We start from the raw sequence: 27,021 nt of genomic DNA on the forward strand, positions 1-27,021 counted from the left end.
TATCTGCGCTGTAGATCGAGAAAAACCTTGACGACCTAACTAGGACTCTGGAACGGAATATTCATCAGCTGGAGGACCGTGATGTTGTAGAAGGCCGAGTGTTCACTTCAGTTTTGCAAAGTGGTCATTTTTAACGCAGAATGTGAAAAATATATTTTTCAGCGGTTTGAGCTGCGTTCTTCGGTGAAAAACTGAAGGTGGAAATTTTGTCCTTGAAACAGTATTCTAGTCAGGAAACTTGGAGAAAATCAATTTTTTTTCAAATTTCTGTAGTTTAGACATTCAAGAACATACCATAGAAAGGACTTATCGAAAATCCTATTATTTACCGAGTTATGCGGTATCTAACCGGCCATAACAATGAACTTCAAACGCGTTTTTCTCGAAACTACACCCAAAGTCAATTTTTAGCACATGTTATGGCATCCCGATTTATTACATTAAATGAGCTGAAAAATAACAGAAAAAGTTCTACTCTCCAATACATGTATATCATTCGTATAATACAGGTCAGACTCGATTATCCGGAGTATTGATTTTTTTTCACTCCGGTTAATCGAATCCTCCGGATAATCGAGTCATAAAAAAATCTAATTTTCTCTCGGTAAACGTTATGTAATTATTATTTGTACTTATTTGTTAAACGGTTTTTTCTAGGTTGACCCTTTTGAATGTTTGTGACTTTGTAATTTTGTAACTTTGTATGTAGCACTGTACCACATTAATAGTTATTTAACCCCCTTCCTGTTGACCGATTGATCTGAAATTTGGAACACATCTTTATCTTTGGTGTCATTATAAAACTGCGTATTCCATGATCTTGAAAATCCAAGATGGCGGCCGCTACAAACTGGCGGATTACATATTTTCTCAGAACTGCTTCAATATGGGTATCAAATGAAAGCGCTTGACTAGCAGAACACAGTTTTTTTTTGAAAAATGTAAATCCAAGATGGCGGCCGCTACAAAATGGCGGATTATGTATATATTTTCTCAAAATCGCATCAATATGGGTGTTGAATGAAAGGGCTTAACTAGTGGAACACAGTTATTTATGGAAAATGTAAATCAAAGATCATTTCATTTGATACCAATATTGAGGGGATTGCAAAAAATACATAGTCGACCATTTTGTGGCGGCGATCTTTTAGAGTTTATGTTCTTTATTATGTTTCGTGTTCTCCAAGTCAAATCATTCAGCCATTTTTTAACGACGGCCAAATTGAATTTTTCAAGATCATGGAATACGCAGTTTTATAATGACAGTAGAATCAAATGTATGTTCCAAATTTCAGATCAATCAGTCAACAGGAACAGGGTCAATTTTCTATTAATGTGGGACAGCCCTACAAACACTCAAACATACATACAAACAGGACAAGCTGAATGGAACCACTAAAAATTAATTGTTTTTTTGGGAACTGCGGTCATCATGGATTTGGATTTTTCATGATCTACTGTGTTCTACCAGTCGAGAACATTTATTTGATACCCATATTGACGAGGTTGTGAAAAAAATATATATGGCGCCATCTTGTGGTGGCGACCATGTTGGAATTGCATTTTTCATAAATAACTGTGTTCTAATAGTCAAGCCCTTTCATTTGATACCCATATTGATGGGGTTCTGAGAAAATATGTAATCCACCATTTTGTAGTGGCCGCCATCTTGGTTTTACATTTTTCATAAATAACTGTATTCTACTAGTCAAGCCCTTTCATTTGATACCCATATTGATGGGGTTTTGAGAAAATATGCAATCCGCCATTTTGTAGTGGCCGCCATCTTGGATTTACGTTTTTCATAAATAACTGTACTCTACTAGTCAAGCCCTTTCATTTGATACCCATATTAGCTATTCAATATGGAATTATTATACAAATTATTCAAAATTTCCGAAAATCAAAAAAAAATACTCCGGATAATCGAGTTTAAAATTCCGGATAATCGAATCCCGGAAATTCGAGTCTCCGGATAATCGAGTCCGGCCTGTATATATGCTAGAGCCAATATGAGCGAGCGAAACAGGAGACACATTTAAATGAAAGCATATGAAAGCTTTTCGTATAGTTTGCCAAATACACGGCCCAGACAGAGAAAGATATATTCTCGTTCATGTTCTTCTTTATCCTCTTAGAAAACACTTTCCAACTTCATGATGAGGTGTAATATTATCACGCTTCTTGAAAACAGCACTGGCAGCTATATTGATAGCGTGGTCGTGTGAAATAGCTTTGCATTCCAGCCGGCCTTGGTTCGATCCCCACTGACGTCGTATGGACTTTTTTTTGCACAATCCTAAATGAAATGAGAAAAGAAACAGACAGAGATGTCTGCTCGCATACATACAAACCATTTTTAAGTTTTTAAAACAGCTCATTGTTGGCGCATTTGATTCTCCAGCACACGAAAAGGCATCATTTCTGCCAAAGATGAAATGTCTTCTGCCAACGCTAGTTTGGGCGTAGTTTTTTCAAACTGGCATACACGATATCTCAATTTCTACTGAACCGATTCGTGTCGAATTTTTTATGGATACAATCAGCAGGCACTTCTCTATCGTATGAATCTCTAAAAAAATGATATTTTTAAAATTTTACTATTTAAAAAAAAATCGGGAAACGTAAGAAAAAACATTTTGAATCGCATTTTGTTTTTCAAACGGCCGCCATTTTGTCAAAAAAGATGTTTTTGACTTATCCGAGGTCCTGGCGAAAGCGGCATCTTTACTGATTCAGAATCTGTTCGTTTTTTTTGTTCCAGATAACCATAAAGGCTGAATCGTGTACGCCATGGGAAAGCCTCTGTAATTAAAAACATAAACATCATTACACCATTAAATTCAGACACGCTCCTAAATTTATAGAAGCTGACTTCCAGTAAAAACTTAAAATCAATTCGCTTTTGATTACTTCAGATATTATTTTGGAATACATCGAAATTCTTAAAACAATTCTGTAGTTGAAAGTTTTGGTGGCCGTGGAAAGGACCGATGGGTTGTAGATTTTGTAGAATCACTTGAAGACGGGTGGTAAATGATTCATTCTTGTTCTCGCGAGAATAACACATGAGATTGGTGGCCATTATTGCAATTATTCGTAGCGCACTCAATATGCATCGCGAATATTCTTATCGTACCAGACACAGACTCCATTATCAACAATTTGTACGTGTGACATAATGGTATGAAAACCTACGTCCTATTTCATATTTCTCTTCTACCCGTCAGTGCAAGCTCCGCACTATACTTACTTCGCGCATATTTTTTTATACTCCTTTTATCTTTCGAAAGTTATTGTCAAACCACTTCGTTCAGACGGTAAAGAGGTATTGAAGCCCAAGTCCTTACACCCCAAACGTTTTCGAAATTTCAAAATTTCACCCCAGTATATAAACAAAAATGATACCGTGCAAAAATTCTGAAACTCTTCACCAGATGGCATGAAAATGATGAATCGGTGTCCCCAAAGAACAGCACTGTGTGTGATATCTATCTTCCATTCTTCCTCTGTATCTAATACAACATAGTTTAATATAAAATACATTTTTTATTGGTTGCATAACGATGTAATCAAATCAAATTTGAAATAAATTGGTTCGGTAGAACTTGAGATATCGTGTGTACCAGCTTGAAAAAAGTAGTTTCTAGAAAAACACGAATAAAATTTTTTGTGAAGGTCGTACCATATTAGATACCACGCCACTGAAATGGCCATAACTCGTTAAATGATGGTAATTTCTAGACTTTTTATCCCTTTTGTTTATTTTAGGCTCATTAGCATTTCAGCTGTAACAGAACCGAATTTTAATCGTGTACATGTCACATGTTTATCATATCTATAATAATAATTAGCACATTACACAGTTGTCATTAGAGGCGTTAGAGTATTCTGCCCATGATTCCATAGGAGACGTGGCATGCAAATTTCCGATGAAATGATCTGTCCAGTTGAAGGATATTATCGGCAAAAAGAGGGCCTAGACGATTTTGTGAATTCTAACATATTTTTTTCCATTTGGAAAACGCTTGCGTCTATTTATGCGGACAATCAATCGTTTCAATGATCATTTGTCCGCATAGCTAGACGTAATCACCAGGTTGCTCTGTTTGTAGCGTTAGCATTTACATTTCCGATAATAGTCAAAACGTCTCCGTCGGTAGTTTCAGTTGTTATCGGATAAAATTAAAAAGGTTTGGAAGAAATTTAGTATAATGTCTGGAAAAGGTGCTCTGGATTTGTTGCGAGTCTATGATAGTACTTTTTCCTGAAGAATACTCTGGGATATGATAAGAACAGCAGGTTCGTGTTTTTTTTCAATTAATTGAATTTGTAAAGGCGATCTGCAATGTTGGTAATTTTAGCAACATGATTTACCGATATCACGATCAATCGCATAAAGATGGTGGAGTGACTTACTCCAACGGTATGAGTAAATGTTGAGTATGTGGAATAATTCAGTGTTGAATCCGAGGAGTTATAATGCTAAGAACCAATATTATTTTAATTTTACTACTGATCTGATTGTTTCATTATCTACTCGAAAATTTAAATGCAGAAATTTAGGTAATTATAACATTAAAAAACACAATTGCTTCTTTTTGTTCATCGTGTACGGAAAATAATAATTATGTGAGCAGCGTTTCAATGGTTTCTTATACTTATCTATTAGGAAACACGAGGTAATAAAACACCATCGTGACAGACATGTTTGGACTCTACAAAGAATGTGATTCAAATGTAGATTTAGCTTATAGCACATAATACTGACAATTATTGATTTTCGAACGATGTATGAAGCTGTATGGAACTACGTCTGTCATGCGGACAAACAGTGATTTTTCGGAAACGTGTTTTCAAAATTGCTCAAATGTTTTCGAACAAAAAATGTTTGTTTGCATGTTGAGCAAACGTATTGTGCAGAATGCGAAACAGCGAAAAAGTAGATTCTGTTCATTTTGTCGTTTACGTCTCCTATACAAACAAGGGCAGTATTCCCTTCCATTATCCAGTTAGACCGGACAGCGGAGGCAGTTGATTGATCATTGTTGAGTTATTTATAGAACAGCAGCCCGATGTGTCTTGCAGAGCAGAGCAGTTGTATGGATGAATCGATCTTATTTCGACCGTGGATCGATCTCCATCGCTGATGATTGTTGCGTGGACGTAGTTATTCTGTAACAACACAGAGATGGTCAATGAGGGCCCTGAGTTCTAGACTTACGAAGATAGTTATTATATCCTACTCTATGTACACCATATCTCATATCACCATATTGTCATATTGTCATATCTGTAAAAACTTGAAAAAATTTAATGGTTCTAATGTAATGAAACATAGTGTGTATATTTGTATTCCAGCTAGCATTGGGCCTTCTTGGATCGATATTTTTATAATTGTTTTTTCCCATTCCGATCCAATTATTTGGATCGATTCTTTGTACTGGAAAAAAAATCGAGAAAATCGATTCTTTCGATCGTAGAAAAGCTTTTTGTGAATTAGTTTTTCAGTGTACAACGATTTTAATCTCATCAAAGACCACCTGACAAATTTTATGGCACTAATCACCAATATTCTGAAATCCGATCAATGATTACCCGAACGGAACTCAATTTTGCCAGACGAACAACTAAAGGCAAGATATTGAATTTGCGGATACACTTGTCATAGCTATTTTTGTAGATTCACGTTTCAAGGCGGCATAGGGCAGCCCATTAGTTCATATTGAGATATTGTAATATATGTATGTTCGCTATAGTAGAAGATGAAAACAAAAAATTAACTACAGTCCCACAGACAACTTCAGGGCAAGTAGTGTTTGGACATGGATCTAGTAATTTGTGGAAGTACAACTAGAAAATGGTATAAATTCCAACCATTTCATAATGAAATTCCAGACTATAGAACATGATCTTCTTGAATAAGTTCAAAAATTACCGTTTGCTAATCAAGAATCCAATATCTCTGCAGGTATTTCCGAAGAACTTCGGAGTTTCGTACATCAGAAGATGGTAACCCTGAGTAGATAAATTGGGAAAAGGCATTTCATATTCCAGAGATCGATTCTCTGGTACTGGTTTAATCAGTGAATCGATCCCTACGTCGCTTAGAAAATCGATTTGTCAAGATAGATCTTTTTCTAAATATCACCCAATCTTATTTCCGGCCGAGATTTTTACTTTTTTGTGTCGATTTGACCGATGGGATCGGAAGATTTTTACTACACTCGCACATCGTCTAAAACCCTAACAACGCTGTTGTTTCCTACGTTGAAAGCGTCCAAAATCATTCAGCTGCTTCGGATGTTTTTCCCTTGCGTTTCAACTTCCACCAGTTCTCGAAGAAAACACAAAAATGCCAAAAGCGCCACACCACACCGAGTGGCCGGGAAAGAAAGCGGGATCGAATCGTGCGTTGCATTATATAATGGAGTGTTATTACGATTGCTGCATATTTTACTGTTTTCTCACAGCCTACATCAACTTCATGGTTGGAGTGATGCCGACTCATTCGGCGGCAGCAGCAATCCGGATGAGGGGGCGAAAAGTGGGCAAGAAAAAACTGTAGAGCTGCAGCCACCGCTGGCTGTACCGAAGTTTACCCAACAAAACAAGTTCAAACAAGTGCACACGAGAGTGAGTGAGCGAAAGAAGATAATACTCAAACTAGTCCGCACACCTCTTTGGCCAACATCCCCCCTCGCCCTGACTACACCACAAAACTATTCGGCTGTAAGTGAAGTACACGACGACGAAGTGGGGCGGAGTTCAAAGACAGCCCCCCATTAGACGAAGAAATGTGGCATGGCGAGCCCCAAGACAGCAGCAACAGCAGGCAGCGCACGCGGCGTGGCCAAATACAAGTGCCGAGGCTCATTCAACTCGTCTCTCTCTCTCTCTCTCTCTCTCTCTCTCTCTGTGAATATACAGTTATAATTTTTATATCAAAAAGCTTTTTCTTCTCTCTTTCTTTCGTTTGCTATTGCTGCCGCCGCAGCCGCTGTTATGCTGTTGCTTTTGCTTCTGAATTCAATTCGATGTTCCCTCGATGCTGCTTTAAACTTGGTTTGGTGTGAAGCTGGCTGAATTGCTCTTTTTTCTATTCCTCGAAAAAAAAATTAATCATCATAAATTATTATAACTGATAGAAACCAAATGATAGCTTTCTTCGTCCACAATTAACCATACGTTATTTGAGCGCTCGTACCGTTCTTACTTTCGAACAAATATCTGGCAACACTGAACATCGAGGTATGTTACTTTTTGTAACACCTCATTTGAATATAATAACACTCGGTTTGGTTTCGAAATGCAAGTTGAGCAAGCCCGATTTGTTTCTTCTATATTCGCTACATATAGAAAAAAAAAAAGAAAATATGGCTCTAAATTTGATGACTTATTTATGACAACAAATAACAATCCTCAAGTAACTAAAATGAGTCTTTGTGTCAAGCCAAGCCTGTGCAAAAAACAATTTCAATCCATTGTCAAGTGAAAGTTCAGATTTTTTGAGCCTCTAATCAAGTTAGAATTTGTTCTTTAAACTTCATTCGAATACCATTTACCCGAATCTAACAAACACACAAATGTCTCCCATCCGAATGTAACATTTACCGGAATGAATAAAAAAAAATCCAAGCAAATATTTTTATCAATTCTCCAGACAATGAATAAGATCAATTCAGTACAATACGAATGCGAATCAAACAAATGAAGTGAGGTGGAAAAATGTTGATGACTAAACTGAGAAATAATGCACGATACTTTGTTGTGTAATCAAAGGAAATTAGTGTGGGCATAATTAATATGACCTCCAGATTCCGTGTCAACCTTTAAGATTAAGGGGCCATTCATGAATTAGCACGCTCTGGAATATTTCGTCGAAAATGTAGCAGACGATTCAAACATAAAATATCCGAAACATAAGAAGGGAACAAAATGTAATACTTAATAAAAAAAATTGTTCTTCAAGCATGATTTGTTGTTTTTATTCAACTCGGTTTTCCATCGATTCGGATATTTTTTAGAGAATAACGAAATTTTAGTGTTCATTCTTCAGTGAAATGTTGTACTGACTCTGAAAAGGACGTTTATTTAAATGATTTTTCTTGCCGTCGCGAGAACAATACACAAGTTGGATATACCCTATGATACAGAAAGGTAAATGAATTCAAATAGAGTTAAATTTCAGACAAATTTATTTTATCACGTTCGAAATATGCGATATGATCTATCTGAAGCAACACACATATGCCAACGCTTGACCTAGTCCTCCATACATCCCTGGTAGTTTCCTCGTCGCATTCTATTTTATCTCCTCGATCGACTAAAATCTCTTTCCACGAAGTGGTAACTTCCACTTGGGGAACGAAAAAAAAGTCGCACGAGGCCATATCAGGTGAATACGGTGCTTGCTCGATAGTATTTACTTGATGTTTGGTCAAATAAATCGGTACAATTCGGACTCGGTGCGATGGTGCGTTATCATTATGCAAAATCCATTGTCGGCCCACATTTTCGGCCGTTTGCATCGTATAGCATCTCTCAAACGTTTCAAAACGGATAAATAACATTCTTCGTTGACTGGCTGGCCCGTAGAAGGTACTCATAGTTTCAAACAAACTATTTGTTCAATAAAATTATCAATGATAAAGTGCGACAAATTGAAAACAGTTGACTGATGCCAGGCAGATACTAATGATCGGATGGCACTAAAACCTGACAGATGTGCGTCTTAAGGTCGAACCAACATAAGAGAAAAAATAAACCGGTTCTCGCATGCATGGTACGTTTCAATAAAAAAATTCAGGTACTTTCTGCTCATAGGGTATATTATAATATTTCGATGAATACTAAGTAATAGTTATCGAAATATGGAATATGGATTTAAAGCTTAAATCAATGAAGCGTGGGGGAATTGACATTGCAAATTCATGCAAGATGGAGGAATTTCTGTTTCCATCGAAGTATGTTCCCTAACACAGTCATTAAAACCAAGGTGCCTGGAGAAATTAGACAAATCAATACAAACAAAAGATTACTAAGCCAACGGTAGTCCCACGTCAACCTTGCGGTTATATCATAGATATAACCCACAATTTTTTTCAGTTCACGAACAGCTCTACTTCCTGATTCAGTCAAAAATCTTTTTTTCGGTATTTTTCACCTCAAATCAACAAATTGCAAGCACCAACAAATGTTTTGCGTACTTACATAACAACAAAACTGAAATGACAGATTGCCAAAGTTTTTAGTGTCATAGGTGCGTCAGTCGCTTGTATTCAGTTGTGTGCGTTTGAACGAATTTCCCTCCTCAAAATGAAATTAGATATAATTCCTCAGAAACCACTAGAATTTAGCAGATGAATTAGTTTAGAGTATTTAACTGAAGAAACAATTCAATATATATTTTGACGTAGAACTACATCTTTCATTAAGGGTGCCAAATCAGAAAACAGGACGTTTTTATGAAATAAAGTTAACGTTAATAACTATTTTTGCCGCGATCGGATTTTGGCGATTTACATACCAAATGAATCGGAGATTTCCTAAGATTTGTTTGATATGCTATACATTACAATCCCACAGTCTGTATATGGTTTAAATTGATGAAAATTGGAAGCATTCCCATTTCCTCATACATTTGTTCTGTCCATTTGTGTGCTTTCCCGAACAGAGATGTCAATAACGAGCAAATTATCGAATGAGCAACGAAGGGGAAACCGTAGGGTGTAAAGTATCCGTGTACAAAGGAAAAGAAGAAGAACGAAGGGGAATATTTGCCTAGAGTATGAACGGTTGATCTCGCTGAGGCAAACTTCCATTCTTCGTGAGAAAATCGACAGAAAAACATCGTTGCTGGGCCAGCAGGACGGCGAGGGATCGAATGCCTTTCTCAAGGCAATGAGGTTAGAGGAGTAATATGATGGATAAAGTAAAGTTTTCCAAGTGCCTTTTTGAAGGTAAGAGACGAATGAACTGAAGAAGTTTAAAGTCTCTCTTATTCAACAAGCAAGAAAAGAAGGCAAACTTTCAGTCTCGTTCTGTATTCAAAGCAATGAATATCGCTTGTTTTTTGTTGTTTTTCGTCATCACCTATCTTCGTTTCGGATTGAGCGGTGGGCGCGACTAAATTACTCATTCGCTGATGTCTCTGGGATTGCAATCATTGCATCAAACTGATGCTATTGCATTAAGGTTCTAGACTACACAATTGTGTCATCATCCTAGGCTATCGTCAGCTCACCAAGAAAATAAATGTTCTGGATTTTTTTCAGTGATTTGATTTTGCATGACGGTAGGAAAATTTTCTCCACAAAGGATGACAGCTAAGCTAATCTAGACTGGCAACATCAACAGAAAGGGCTTCTTTTGAGAAGAGAGCAAAACGGAGATAAGTGTGTGTATTTTTAGTTGCTTCAAGCCATCGATATATGATTATTTGTGTGCGGTCGTGCGTGCTTCATAACCCGTACGTAAAAATAGTGCATCTTCGCTACGCTCAACCCCCATTTGTATCTGTTCCTGTGTGCACTTGCACTGTAACAATGCAACAATCGCCCAATTTTTTATGATATGATTGACGAATGTTTGGTGTTGCAAATTATGCAGCCGTAATGATTAATATAAACAAGGCGGGGAGATAGCGGGAGGGAAATGTTTGTGCTAGGGTTTTAGTAATGAATCTCTGCTGAGTCAAATATTCAGCCTTTTTTCGAAGCAGTTAACATTGTTTGTTTTCTGGCATCATAAATGCTTCGTTGGTGCCTTTGACATTACATCAATGCATTGAACTGACGCTATGGTGAAGCAGGTGTTCAGGTTGTGCATCAAAAAAAAATTGGGGAATACAAAGTTATTCAATAAATTATAATAAGTTATTAATTTACTTGGTTTCGTGTGTCAGTCGCAAAACTGTTTTCAACTAGGATTACATTTGCGCTAATCTTGATCATAATGAAGCAGTGCTACTCTTTCGAGGTTGTTGAGATTAACATATAGAGTTTACTTCTTTTATATATAGAGTTCATTTTGTTTATAGTCACCAAGAAAGTAAATATCGTTCTGGAATTTTGTATGTGATTTGGTTTCGCTTGCCAATAGCAAAACTTTCTCCACTAAGGATGACAGAACTGCGCTTATCTCGAGCATGTATTGTTCTGCGAGCACAAGAATGAATCATAAAACAATTATCGTCAAATGATTCTACAATAAAATAAAAACATTTCAGGGCAACCAAACAGGTAGAATGGTTATTTCAAAATTTTCGTAGTATTATAAATTAATATCCGCAGTTAGAAACAAGCGACTTGAATTAAACTACAGCGTAGTTCTATGTCAACAATGCGGTCGTTTCTTGAACACAACCTCCTGCAAATTTTTCATTGTGCTAAATTAGCAACCAAGCAAAAATCTCAAAGAATCTTCCACCTGATTCAACAGGTGCATCGCCATCAACATCTGTCAGCAAGCTGGGATTTTCCCCTGTACATGTGTCTGTCTGCGACACGACGCATCATTTTCCAATGCCAAATTAATGCTGACCCACTTTTGTGTAACGATTTGGGGCTTGCCTGTCGGCCTGCCACACGCGTAATATTCGCAAAACAGCGTGACAATCCCTCCCACAGCAAAGTGGTTTGTTTGTTTCGTCCCTCGGGTTCTTGTTTACAACGCCATAATCCCGACAAATCTTTGCCCACAATGACGAACAAAATATGCCCTTCTTACCCCTTGTCGACAATGGCCCGTAGAGGTTCAATCAATGCGTCGCCTGCTTCATTCATGCCACAAAAGTGGCGCACACACAGCAGAACCATTATCAAAAACAATCGAATAAATTGGTCTTTTTTGGTCTCGTTTTCTACAGCCTTGCTGCTGCTGCCGGACAGCGATTGACGATCGCAAAGCATTGCCCGAAGGAGCAGCCACAGCGCAATTGTAGCAATAGCAACATCGTCAACACGGCAAAGGATTATCCATTACAAAATATTTTATAATTATCGCCGCATAACACCACCATCTAGCAGCTCTAGTGGACGAGAAAGCGAGAGCCGAAGTGCAGAGCCTTTGTTTTTCTCGACCGAACACGAACACCACCAACGACCAGCGACCGAGACATCGCGAAGCGCTGGGGAACAAAGAGTCTCCACGAATACGTACGCAACGAAGAGCGAATTGGTGAAATTTCCTCTCTCGTGTCGGACGTAACTCTCTTCGGACGCGAACCCGAGCCCGGGGTTCGTCAATCCGAGCGACGTTCGCTCGCTGTCAGTCGTCCAGCAGTTGTCGAGCGGTTTGCACGTGAAGTTTATGTCGCTCGTCCAATCGGTGACACCCTTGGAAATAGTGATTGGGAAAAAAAATCATTTTTTTTTACTTCATTTTTGTTTCGTACTGAGTGTGTGTGTGTGTGTGCGTTCATCACTTAGTGTAGCCCCCCGGTCGCGTAGTCGGGGTTTCGTTGTGAAGCAAAAGAAGGTAACAAGAGAAATATAAAAGTGCTGCTTTTGTGTGAACGTGCGACGGGGAGTTCGCTGTGTGTCTGTCTGTGGGCAACAAGAAAGGCAGAGAAAAGGTGAAAAGTTACTGAAAAAATTTCTATTCGTGGTGTGTGCAATATAGAGCAGCGAGAGCGAGTGCGATTTAGTGCTGCTTGTTGTACAGTTAAAGGCCTTTTTTCCGTTCCGAAAGAGTGGATTTTTCCGAAAACTCGACTGCCGCCCCAAGTTGTTCCCGTATGCTCCGTGATCCGTTCGTTGGATGATAAGTGAAGAACGCGAAGCGAAGAGTGAGAGGGGATAAACCCGTTGTGCGGTAAAATAGGCATTCGAGAGGGTAATTCCCCACCGGAGGTAGTTATCCGAAACTTATTTGCATTACAATGATCCGATTACGAAATCAACACAATCGGCGGCGGCGTGCGAGTTAGTGAAACTATAAAGTGCTGTGAGTGGCAGAGGTCGAATTTATAATAGTGCACAGGTGTAACGTAAAACTGTCAACTCGTGTCAATTTAGCTGACGGTGGGACGGAGAGTGGAGATCAAAATTTTCTCACCATCCGCCCTCTGCACGCGGAAGAAACAAAGGCAAGGTGCTGGTGGTGTGCCCCCAAAGGAATAGAAACGGAACCAAGTACCAGCAAACGGCACACAACCGGAGGCCTGGCCTGGTGGAGAAGTGGCAGACAAGTGTTCCGTTGATTCGGCGGTAGTGTTGGTACGAGTGGTGCCGACAGTGGCTTGCGTGGATTGGTGGTGGAAAACTAAGCTTTACCTGTGGCAACGCCACGCGTAACGATCGCCGCGACCCCACATAGATTCGTGCACAATTTTTTCAGGGGGCTCTGGCTCCGCCTGCAACAAACATCATGTGGGCGCAGTGGTGTCTCAAGCAAGGAAGAAGGCTGGAGGAATGAGATGAATTATCGTTCAATTATCGTCGGACGGTCATAAATATATCTACGGGGAAAAAAAGAAGAAAAGAACCATTCATAAGAGTTTCGTTTAGAAAAACCCCAAAGAAAAACGTCTCTAGTGTCGACGAAAAATTCTGAGATTCAGTTTGTGTTGTGTTCTTTGTTGAGAGCTAGCGAGGAGGAGAAGGAGGAGGTGCAAAAATAGTGTGGCCAAAGGGGCGCTACTCCTCTGGTGATTCCTATGTGTTGTGTTGTGACGTTTCTGTAGAAGACCCAAAATGTCTTATCGCTATTGGATTACAACAAATGGTTCAACAACAGCAGCGGTAGCAGCCGAAGCAGTAGCGCTCGCACTATGCCCTGTGCAATATGGATTAAGTAGGTGCTATTTTTAGCCAGTTGTCGTCTTCGTCGCAGTCACTGGCGAGTGAAGGCAAGAGAGAGAGAGAGCGAGGAAACGTGTGACCTCATTCTTGCCACTCTGCAGCCTTTGGATTACCACCGTTATACAGAGAGTCGATAGTGTGTTTATGCGGCGACGGAAAAGTGAATTAATTAGTGTTGTCGCCAGAAATACACGTCCCCCACCCCAACAAGAAGTGCTGAAGATCGTGTACTATGCTTTCGAGGTGAGTACTGCCACCCCCAAAATAGTTTGGTCAACCAAATGAAAAGAAACAGGAAACAAATCCTCAAACTTCTTCGGATCCTACCGCTTCTGAATCATCCGATTGGATGTTACGATATTTTTTCTCCGTTCTTTTCAGTGCCGGTTGAGTGACGAAAACGATGAATCATTCATAACATTCGGATTAGTTTTGAGGTTTGGTTTCTGTTTTTGATTCCTTGCGAGCTTAGCTCAGCTCAGCTTCGTTACATTTTCTGGCTACAAATTATACAAATATATGATTTCGGAGATTACGTAAAATTGTGTTTGTGTTAGCGGTTAATTATCGGGTGCTATCGCTGTATTTCATCTGTTGTTTTGAAGTTGGAGTATGTTTTGTGCGATTGTGGTACGACTCTAAAAGATTCGTTAGCATGGAACGCGGAAGAAATCATTCATTTTGACTTCACAAATTGGCAACATCACAATTTAAACATGTAAGCCAATTCAACTATCATCGGACATCTGTTTATACTCAAAATCTACAACAAATAAGTGTATTTTGTTGATTTAAATCGGTTTTTCCTTCTATTTTGTCCCCCCAAAATTGAACTTGGCGAAAAACGAATAAGAAACAACGAGTTTTCTGCTCTGATGAACCCATTGGGCACACAAATCCTGTTGGGGAAAACCCAGAATACATATAGTATGAAAAATTGCACATATGTTGAAATTAATCCAGCGACAGTTCATTTCCGAAGATACCCATATTCGGGTAGCTGTCCTCATGGTTTGCGAAGAAAGTTCCCTACAAAGTAACCTAGAAACCTAGAAGATCGATTCCAGTCAATCAGTTCCTTCTGTGGCTTGGTGTTATGTACCGTTCACGGCGAAAGCTTCAGCTTGTGGATTGACGTGGCCACGTTGCTACAGGTCCTCTCAGCAGCTGCGGTCCAGGGAATCAGCGGGTTTTTGGATCCAGGTTTGACCCTTTGTCCAACTTGGCATCCCCGTATGCCACATTCTTCTTAAATGGCGTTAACGTTCCCTGTGGAACTTTTGCCGTCTCAACGTATTTACTAACCAGCGTCATTTGCTAATACTGAAATATCATAATCCAAATAACACGCCTTGAATGTATTCCGAGGGGCAAGCTCTTGAATACACGTGACCACAGCGCAAGTCGAAGGAAATTTTGTTGACGAAAAATCCCCCGGCCAGAACGGGAATCGAACCCGAACACCCGGCATGATAATGTGAGACGCTAACCACTCGGCCATGGGTGCACATTCTACTTCGCGGAAATTCACATCCACTTCTCGGCGTTGGACTTCGAGAGGATCTCACGGATTCTACAGCTTGAGCTTGGGTAGACTGCACACTTAGTAGTAGCTCTCCGTGATTGACCTGAACCAGCTAAGTTGCCCAAATTACACACTGAATGACGCTTGGGAGTAGCAGATCATTCTGATTGTGCAAGTTTCGGTGATTCGAGCGTCAATAACGACGCCGGACACGTTCTTACAGTCACCAGGGGAAGGGAAGGAATGTTAGTATGATATTCGCATTCAGAAGGGTTGCCTTTATATTGTTGTTTCCTTTGCGATTATCAAAAAAGGAAAAAATGTTAGTGGGAATGGGTAAGAAGAATCAGGGATCACTGTTGAGAGTGCTGTGATTAATAGTTTGTCCATTTATGTATTTCCATGATAACCATGGATAACTTATGGGCTTTGGTGGACTCTCTGCTCTGATTCTGGTTCTATTTCTATTTTTCTGTAGGTTCTATTTTTTCTATTATTTTACATGCTACTATAGAGATCCGTCATTCGTAGGCGGAGTTGATCGGAATCGGTCCACGCTACACTCTGTCCAACTTCTATAAGACCACCCTGATTCTATTTCGGTGCAACACAAACAATTAGAATTTCAACATACCTTGTTGAATGCTTAGAATAAAGTGTATTTAACGTCAATTCCGTTCAAAAGAGTTTTTTGTTTATTTATTGTGCTTAAATATGATAATTTCAGCTGTCCAGTTTCTATAACACCACTTCAATAATGTCAATAATTGGTAACCTTGCCATTTCGACTAATAACCTCGAAAATTCGTGTTGGAACACTATTTACCAAATTCTGCTGAACGGATTTCTCGATATTTTTCCATGTTTCCGAAATTGCGACCTTGAGCGCTTCAGTCGTGGTGTACCGTTTTCCAACAGTGTAGAATCTGTGTACAAGGATCCCCCCGAAGTTTTTTCAACAGGATTCAAGTCGGGAGAGCGAGCATATTGGTTTCGGTTGGTGTCACGACTATCATCTAAACATTCAAGGTAGCATGCTATACTTGGACAACTAAACCTAACACTTGCTTTCCGCGAAAATAAATAAATGAATAAATAAATAAGAAATTTGAACAAACAAAACAAGCAATTGTAAATGAACTTTGAATTGAATAAATAAGTAAATAAATAAATATATAAATAAATAAATAAATAAATAAATAAATAACTGCGTAAATAGATAAATACCTACCTACTACTAAATAAATACAACAAAACTAGACTATGAAAAAAGAAACTCTTTGTGGAACACCAACCTGGAGGTCTGTGATTAATTGTTTTATTTAGATTTAAACAAAAATTTGTACTCATACGTCATCTTTTACTACTTCAGTTCATTACAGACATCCAACACAACATTTCTGTTTTTGTCATATGAGAAACCACAGAAAGGTCAAACACAAATTGTGGACATCGACTGCTGGGTTCTCATATGACAATACAACACAAACAAATATTTTACATTTTTTTGTACACTATTGTTAAGGTCCAAACCAACGGTTGCCCTTTCCACCAAATTCCATATTAATAACAAAACGTTTGGTTACAATAATGAAACAAACATGTTATTGCTAATCATGTTGGGTAACTTTTGTTTGGAGAGCTGCATGCAACGATTCGCTGATGCTGATCTTAATGTGAAAGATTTTGAAGACATTCTGAAGAAGCCTGAGGATGTTTACGTTGATATCGATGCAGAGGAAGCTGAAAAATGATTGGATGACTGGCTAGAAATCTGACCTTCAAATCAATTTGTCGTGACTTCTATATTGAACTCGTGAAACAGATTTAAAAGCGATTCGATTTCAGCGATCCACTTATCAAAACTGCGACCTTGATAAACCCTCAAAATTTCGCTACCAAACCTTAATGATTTGATGCGCTAATTTTCTTAATTTGTTGGAGCAGGTAATAGACAAGGCTTGGATAACGAATTCAGGCTACTCAAGACGAATCTTATGGGGCAAAAAATGAGTTACTCACATATTAGGCTGTCAAAAAAGTCCTGCGGTATTTCCGCGAGTTGTCGTTGTAAGCGCGTAGTTCTAGTTGTATTCATTGTATCGAGTCATACTATAGCTTGTTGGAAAGGCGCTATAATATAGTCCTTGACAGTGTTTTGTTTGGTTAAGTCGTTCGTGAGTTATAGTGTCGCAAATATGGAGCAAAATAAAGAGAAAATCCGACATATTTTACAGTACTACTATGACAAAGGCAAAAATGCATCTCAAGCTGCCAATAAAATTTGTGCCGTTTATGGACCCGATACAGTTTCCATTTCCACCGCACAACGATGGTTTCAACGTTTTCGTTCTGGTGTAGAGGTCGTCGAAGATGAGCCACGCTCCGGAAGGCCTGTCGTCGAAAATTGCGACAAAATCGCTGAATTAGCCGAGAAAGACCGGCATAGTAGCAGCCGTAGCATTGGCCAAGAGCTGGGGATAAGTCATCAAACCGTTATTAACCATTTGAAGAAGCTTGGATTCACAAAGAAGCTCGATGTATGGGTGCCACACACGTTGACGCAAAAAACATCTTTGACCGTATCGACGCATGTGAATCGCTGCTGAATCGCAACAAAATCGACCCGTTTCTGAAGCGGATGGTGACTGGCGATGAATAGTGGGTCACTTACGACAACGTGAAGCGCAAACGGTCGTGGTCGAAGCCCGCTGAAGCGGCTCAGACGATGGCCAAGCCCTCATTAACGGCCAGGAAGGTTCTGCTGTGTGTTTGGTGGGATTGTCAAGGAATAATCTATTATGAGCTGCTTCCCTATGGCCAAACGCTCAATTCGGACCTGTACTGCCAGCAACTGGACCGCTTGAAGGTAGCACTCATGAAGAAGAGGCCATCTTTGATAAACAGATGCCGCATTGTCTTCCATCAGGACAACGCCAGGCCACACACTTCTTTGGGGACGCGCTAGAAGCTCCGGGAGCTCGGAGGTTCTTTTGCATCCGCCGTATAGTCCGGACCTTGCACCAAGTGACTACCACCTGTTTTTGTCCATGGCGAACGAGCTAGGTAGTCAGAAGTTAGCCACAAAAGAGGCCTGTGAAAATTGGCTATCCGAGTTTTTTTGCCAATAAGGAAGCGAGCTTCTATAACAGGGGTATTATGAAGTTGGCATCTCGTTGGGAACAAGTCATCGAACAAAACGGCGCATATTTGACTTAAAACAGATGATTGTAACTAATTTTATGAACAAATGAAAATTCAAAAAAAAATACCGCAGGACTTTTTTGACAGCCTAATATAACTTGGTCTCAGCTGTTGGGTGTCGAAAGGTCGTTTGTAAGATACTTTTTGATAACATGTGTTAAGCTAATATTTTCGTTATACAATGCCAACAACACAAAGTTCGGAAATCGGTTGGCACCCACAATTATGGACTCTATTTTGAAAGCAAAGAACTATGTATCGGCTAATGGAGGAGCTTCAAGGATGAAATTGAGGAAAAATTAGAAGGCAAAGTACTGCAAAACCATGCATAAATATCATACAATTCAGAGTATTATGAGAAAACCTTTTTATTTATCGTTTTCCCTTTAATTTTTCGATACAGATTTTTTATACAAATTAAAAAAATACAGATGTACAGATTTTTTTCAGAAAATTTTGCAGAATTAAATGTGGCAACTCTGCTTGAATGGCACATTCATTCAACAATTCACATAAATGGAACATTAATATGCTATGAGTTCTTTTTTATATCGGAATAAATTTGAACTCGGTAGAAAACTTGCTCCGTTTTCTGTAGATACTGTAAGCTATGGATATAAGTCATTTATTCTCTATCCATAAATTTTCGAACGCACTCTGCAGAAGCCAAATATTCAACTAATTCTACTCGATAACCTCTGGTAAACCCGACAACTTCCCAAATAGTTTCCCAGAAATGAGCAATCAACTGTGTGCGAACAGTTGTTCCAGAAACTCAATTTCTTGATCGATTAGTGTCCATAAAACCCACCACCTGCTTGTATGTGCTATGGGAAAGACGGCTGACTGCTTGGAGAGTACCTATAAAAAAATATACAATTCTAATCGTGGCGACACGCCGCCATCGGTTCAGGTCAACAAACACACACACACACACTCGCTGACATTGACGTATTGTGATAAACAACAATGTGTCACCTCCATAAACCCTCTGGGTCCGGGTCCCGCGGGTGACTGGAATGTTCATTGCACCCCGTTTGAGCTTTTGGTCCGATTCAACTGAAGCACAGGATGCGAATGATGAAGGAAAAAGGCTGCTGCACGCCTGCGACGGATCCAACGATAATCTCCGATCGTCAATCAATTTTGCAGAGCTGTGTCCCTCTTCCGTCTGCGTCGTCCTTCTTCCCTTACCTTTCACAGTCGTAAAATCGTTGCGGGTTTTACAAGTGGAAGAGATTTGAAAGTCTGTGCATGGGGCTGGTGAAGAGGAGGGGTGGGTCTGGTGAAGAGGAGGGTTGGGTCTGGTTGCTTTCGCATCTCAGTCCAGCAGCCTGAGCGAGAATAAATTGTTTTGATATTCGATATGACACGGCTCGGGGACGGAGGGAAAATGACTGCGGAGGGCCATGCAGAATGAGATTTAATGTGCTAGAATTGACAGGTCTCCGCATTCGTAGTAGATCTGTGTTTTTGCTCGCAGTCTGCCACCGCCGCGAGGGGTTTTCTGGTGCGTGAAAACTACCACCACCTCCACCAACCACCGGTAGATGTCAGGCGAAACAAATTAGTTTTAAAAGCCAAGCATAAATAAACACATTTCTCATGCAGCACATGTGCACGGAATGACTTTGTACACAGGCAGGTGTACAACAAGTCCTTGTGCTTCATTTTCAATTTATTTGCATAACATTTCCGAACCATGAACCATTCCAATTGCCTTCATTCGCCACCCCGAAGTGAACGCAATCTCTTCCCGGTATGATGGAACCTACGCGTAATAAGTCTGTGTGCGTGTGTGAGTGTTTGTGCACTTAAATCGTGATTAATGACTGCAATCAGCTCTGACGTATTCGCGTCGAGTAGTGCCCTTGCGTGTGCGCTATATTTAGAGCCCCTTCAGCCCTATCGATAGGACGAGGGTAGTAAATATCGCGCTACATTGTACGCGTCTGATTGACACCGAAGTGCATCGGCAGGAAATCCCAACACGCCTTTTGTGTTTACTACAAGATGGCAGCACTGTGCCTTTCAAAAGCACGTCGGAATGTCACACTTCAACGAACGAACGAACCGCCGAATCATAAGCGCGCACTACACGGAAACGTGTGCTCAGCAGTGTTTTGTTTACAAATATACACACGAGAACAGCAACAAGACACCACCGCCATATACACACTCCACTAAGTGCGGCGCGCTGATAAGTGTGTTGGGTGTCGTGTTCCTTAGTGGGCGCATAAGCAACAGCAGCAGCAGCAGCAGCAGCAGCAGCCAAAAACCTCGCTCAGGGACATTGTAATTAGATGACTGCTTGAGAGGTTCGTTGATCGATTAGTAAGTAGTTGGTGGTGAGTCTCTAGCATCTGTGTGTGAGCGGCACACGGCGTCGTGGCTCTGTTGGCTGTTGTTGCGCAGAAGCCGTTGAACTTGTTCGATGATGGTAAAAACTAGATTCTGAATCGCGTTCATCAACAGAATTCTGCGGAATCGGAGGGAGGAAGGGAGGGGGCTCCTAAAAATAGAACACAACCCAACAAACAAGCTTGCGGGAGTTCATTGAATTTCATTGCTTTATTTTTGGCATCGTTTGATCGCTTTTGGGGTTTCGACATATTGAAGTGTGTGGTTTCGAATTATAATGAATAGGCATTCGTTAATTAGTTTAAATTATAAAGCCCAATTAGCGGACGAATTTTAGTGCGTGAAAAAATATACTATCCTAATAAGATTCTTTTCGATACTATCTTCATACACGCGCTCATCAGCGACTGATTCTGTTTATTTGATTCTCGATTCCTAATTGTTGAATTTTACGTATAATTCAATCATAATTATTTCACATTGGCTGTTCGATGTATAGAAATTATTTTGGAGCATTAATTCGAATACAGAGGGTTCGTCGTACATTGGTATAACACGTCATTTCATAAGTTTCCGGTTTGCTACATATACTCTGTCCAATTTCCGTAGAACCACACTCGATATCTTCCACAGTAACGCATGTAATAAGAATAAAGGAGGACATCAGGAAGTTGAAAGGCTGTATTTCGTAGAGATGGGCAAACCGTTCACGAACGGTACGAACAAACTAGTTCGCCGAAAAGTGTGAACGAACGGTCGTTCTTTTTCATAGAACGGTAGTTCTCCCCACGAACTGATTGCGGGCGAACGGTTTGAGAGTGAACTGTTTGAGAGTGAACTGATGGAGAGTGAACTGCTTGTGAACGAACTGGTTCAGAACGAACTGTTTGCGAGTGAACTGTATGGGAATGAACTGATTGAGAGTGAACTGTTTGGGAACGAACTGTTTGAGAACGATGTGTTTGCGGGCGAACAGTTTGCGAACGAACTAAAGTCTTTTAATATTGGAACACAAACAATTGCGTGTAGTTCAGTCATTTATTAACGAATTCATAATTTGTTTTTCATACAAATGTAGCATTTTCTTTACTCTTTCATAAAAAAAAATTTAAAAAATTATTCATTGCTGTTTCGAAGAAATTCTCGTACTTTTCCCGTAATACGGCACATTAGCCGGCGCACACCCTTTTCGTCCACCGTTTTGGCGATTTGATTCCACCAGTTCTTCATTTGAGTCATGTTCCTAACAAGTTTACTTTGCCTTAAGCCTCCGCTTCGTGATTGCCCAGTATTTCTCTATCGGCCGGAACTGGGGACAGTTTGGGGGGTTGAGGTCCTTCGGTATTACGCTGACCCCGTTCGTTGCGTACCATTCCATAACCGTTTTGCTGTAATGGCAGCTTGCGAGGTCCGGCCAAAACATTACTGGACGGTCGTGGGCACGAATAAACGGCAGAATCCGTTTCTGTAGGCACTCTTTTTTGTAGACTTCTGATGTCATTGTCTTGTCAGTGAGAAAGACTTTGGTTTTCTGTCCACAACTGCATATCCCCTGCCAAATCATGTACTTGCGGGCGAATTTATCCGCAAACACGAACTTAAATTTTGCAGGCACATCCCCCCGAGCCGTCGCCAAATAAATTTTTTGACCTGGGATTTGCCCAAAGTCCGCCTTCACGTAGGTCTCATCGTCCATCAGAATACATCCGTCGAACTTGGTCAGCACTTGGTCGTACAGCTTTCGAGCACGGATTCTGGCCACATTGTTCTGCTTCAGCGTCCGATTTGGCTGTTTGCTGGCTCGGAATGACCTTATTCCTTCCCGGAGACGAATTCGTCGCACCGTACTGTGAGCGGCCTGGAACTTATTGGCCAAATCGCGGTCTGAAAGATTGGGATTCCTCTTGACGGCCTTGATGACTTTCCCACGCAGTTTCCGGTCGACAGTTCCACTCCGACGCTTCGAATGCGGCTTCCGAGCCGTCGTCAATGTTTCCTTGTACTGCTTGATAACACGCCATACGGTATTTCTGGGCATTTTAAGCTGTTTAGCTAGCTTAGATGCCGACAACAATGGATTTTCAAGAAAACTGTGCACAATTTTATCTCTCCGTTCGGCTTCCATGGCGGTTGTTTACAAAATGCTATCGTTTGGTGTTATGACATAAATACATGGTGAAAGGTAATGATTTTCCCGACACGTGGGTGAAAAAAGTTTCCAAATCCGTCCACTAGGAGCGCCACAATGAGCAAAAGAATTTGTTCCAATATTAAATGAAGCAGACTTTAGTGCAGCTGAACTGATTTGCGCTGGACGGAATAAACAAATATAACGGGAACGTTTGTAAGGAAAATAAAACGATATTGTCATGATGAGCAAAATGCATCTAACGCAGGGTTTATTTTGTAAATGTATACTCAATTTTGTGTTAAAAATTAAATTAGATTTTCGTAGTTTTAAAAGTAAAACTATATATTTTCAATTACATGTATTCTATCAGTTCCGCGTAACATTCATATATTTCCTGATTATCAGAAAAAAAATCTGGGGGAAGCTGGGGCGATTCATGGATTAGGTAAACATAAAATCTTATAGTGAGGGCAAAGTTTTTTCGTTGCTTTCAATTCATTGTTTGGCCTATTGCGTATACGTGTTATCGTGATTGTTTGTATGATTGATTGTTAGTGAAAATCACTGCTGATTTTTCCCCCTGAATGAACATTATGAAATATGATCTCACATGGAACCTGTGTGTTGTCCAAAACGAGAATATGAAAAATTGCACATATTTTGTGCGCATCAAATTATTACATAAACTTTTGTCGACCGATAAACATATTTTCACATACAGTTTGCGACTTTTAAAGAAGAAGCAGCTTATCTTTCCCTACTAAATTTCAAAAATATAAATCCCATACGTACACTATCCAATCCAACGATATCAATTAATAGCTGTCTATTGATGTTGGGTTCCAGCTAACATTCTATGTTGTTCTTAATACCGCTGAACGAAAGAGCGAAAGAACGGTTCAAAAGAACTGATTCACTTGAGTGAGGTTAATGAGTGAACCGTTCATCAAAGTGAACTGTTTTGCCCATCTCTAGTATTCCGGATGTAGATTATATAACACAGAAACCTGGGATGAACATGGCCACTAATCCAATTCAAGTAACGAGGTTCATGATATGAATTGTCCAATAAAACCATTTGAAAGTATGCTTGCAAATACAATTTATTTCATTTAATAAATATACAATATTCACATTCCTCATAACCCTTTTTTAGCAGCTGCAAAAAAATATGTTAAGTATTGCTTGACTGTTAAATCTGACAGTAGCTGGCAAAATCTCGCAAGCGCGTCAAATAGTCTCAATTTATTTCACTAAAGGGCAACTCCACGCCAAATCACCCGGGAACCCGGTTTTTTGAAACTTTGTAAATATGGTGGCAGTAACCTAAAATCACAAATTTCATTGTAAGATGATCGATTTCAATTACGACTGATTTTGTACGTTCTGAATCATATTTCGGACAACAGCATATTTCGGAAACTTTGTTCTAATATCTTGAAATGCTTAATGCACTGATGATATAACTATAAAATCAATATCACAATTTCTTCTTTAGAGTAATCCCTTGGTTTCACTATCATTTCATATGAGAACTACACTTCAATTATAACGTAATCGGCAGAAATCTTACAACACAACTCACTATCGTTTGTGTTTGACGTTTCCTTAGCGTGAGCACGTAGAATTTACCCGTTCATAAATATTCAAATTTCTCCCATGTTTCATCAGTTCTCATCATCGTTAACAGTTTACTGTGATTGCTTGGTAAGTGTTTTGCAGTAGACTATAAAATATAATCAAGTGTAATGTAATTTTCGTCCAAAAACTTACAAAATAAAGTGTCCGAAATTTGAATTTAATTTGTCCGAAATTTGATTTAGTGTCCGAAGTTTGATTTTTATTCGCATCATTTGAAAAGCACTTTATTCGATGTTTTTTATGTTTTCAATCGAATAGGTACCAAAGTGGAAAGCTTTGAAGCAAATTGAACTAATTTATTTAAAATATCAACCAAATCATACTTGTGCATAACATTTAGATCTGTTTTCTTCAACATATGCCTTGAGCGTCCGAAATATGATTCAGAACGGTATATGGGCGCATCCAGAAACGTCTATCTTTTTTGCAAAAAAATTGTAAGGGGTTGTATCTAGGACACGACCGCATATTTTCGACGTAGAACTACGAAATTATATCATGGAATTCACTTGTTTACCACTTCGAATAATATTTTAGAATGCATCGAATTTTTTCTAATAGATTATGTTCTTCGTTACAAATAAGTTTGATGAACGTTCTTTCACGTTTGATATAATGCCTAGGACTACCAAAATATGTGAACGGAAGATTTGTCAAACGATCATTGTATTTCACATTTCCTTCTAAAATTATTGCACATCTCATGTTTACGTAGTTCTCGAACCGCGAAAGTTCATTCACCTCTAGTATCTGAAATGACGATTTTCCCGGGCTTCTCAGTACAAAGCGAGTACAAAAGTACTCAACACCAAAAATCACCCCGACTTGCATGTATGTAAAGCGGATTCCCCTAGGCACATTAATTTTGAAGTCCATGTTAGGAAAACAGCTCAGTGGGAAAAAATACCCCCGACTTGCCTGTTTTGACGAAGCGGATTCTTCTTCTTCAATGGCACTAACGTTCCTAGAGGAACTTCGCCGTCTCAACGTAGTATTACTTGCGTCATTTTTATTTGTACTTAGTTGAGATTTCTATGCCAAATAACACGCCTTGAATGCATTCTGAGTGGCAAGCTCTAGAATACGCGTGATCACAGTGCAAGTCGGAGGAAATTTCTTTGACGAAAAATTCCCCCGACCAGAACGGGAATCGAACCCGAACACCCGGCATGTTAGTTATGACGCTAACCACTCGGCCAAGGGAGCACACGAAGCGGATTCCCCAGACACATTGATTTTGATGTCCGTGTTAGGGAAACACAGCTCGGTGAGAACAAAAATATCCCCGACTTGCATGTAGATTTGCAAAGCGGATTTCCACAGGTACATCGATTTTGAAGACTGTGTTGGGGAAACCGTAAATCGGGCCATTCAAAACTTGGCAGTAAAGGCGTTTAGATAACGCTTGACATTTTACAGTTATTTGATTGTTCATCTCATGAAAAATAATATTTTATTAATTGTGATAAACGCGTAGAAATATTTCCTATCACTTGATGCAAACATCGTTCCGATCTGTTAAGAAATGTTCGAGTTATAATCATTCGAAATATGGGTAGGGTTAGCACACTAATCGGCAGAACAAATGTATGGGAGAAAAGGAAGTTCTCCCAGTTTTCATGAATCTAAACCGTTTAGAGATTAGCGAATTGTAATGTATAGCATATCAAACAAATCTTAGAGAATTTCCGATTCGATTGATATGCAAATCATGAGAATTCATCCACAGTGAAATTAGTTATTAACGTTAACTTTATTTCATAAAAACGTGACCTGTTTTCTGATTTGGCACCCTTCCTGAAAGACGTAGTTCAATTTAAAAAACATAAAATTTTAAATACACCGTTGAAAAATCTCACTCAAAAATTGAATTTATTATTTGAAATGTGCTCAAAACTTGACCCCTTCGATATTTAAAAGAAAAAATCATTGATAAACAGTTTGACGTATCGCCGTGTCAAACTTCTAAAAACGATATTTTGTATTTTTTTAATTTTTTTAAATTTCAGTACTCTTTAAAATCGTAATCGTTTAAGAAAAATATTAAGAAAATGGAATCTACATTTTACATTATACACTATATGTAATATTTTATCCTAGGATTAACCGTTCTCGAGATATAGCAAGTGTTAATAAATTAATATAATGCTTTGAAATTTCACACGATATTGAAATCTTAATTGTAATGTCCAAATTTTCTGTCATTTTACGAACATGATTTTCATTATCTAAAAATTGTAGTATCTCGAGAGCGGTTAGTTCTAGGATAAAATCTCATGTGAATTCTACTTTAAAATATTTTTTTTTGTTAAATGATTACGTTTCCGCAGAGCATTGAAATTCTATAAATATAA

At 39.2% G+C, this 27,021-nt stretch overlaps 1 protein-coding gene across 3 annotated transcripts in view; it reads left to right on the forward strand.

Annotated features, from left to right (window-relative positions):
* The window catches only part of LOC129768661 (nascent polypeptide-associated complex subunit alpha, muscle-specific form), a 235,992-nt gene that overhangs the window by 84,714 nt on the left and 124,257 nt on the right, over positions 1–27,021 (forward strand). For all 3 annotated transcript variants that reach the window (XM_055770438.1, XM_055770440.1, XM_055770439.1), the window contains one exon: positions 11,870–14,048. The gene's annotated coding sequence lies outside the window, so the exon portion shown is untranslated. The remainder of the gene's footprint in view (positions 1–11,869; positions 14,049–27,021) is intronic.

The sequence above is a fragment of the Toxorhynchites rutilus genome, chromosome 2 (assembly GCF_029784135.1).
Source record: "Toxorhynchites rutilus septentrionalis strain SRP chromosome 2, ASM2978413v1, whole genome shotgun sequence".
NCBI classification, from domain to species: Eukaryota; Metazoa; Arthropoda; class Insecta; order Diptera; family Culicidae; genus Toxorhynchites; species Toxorhynchites rutilus.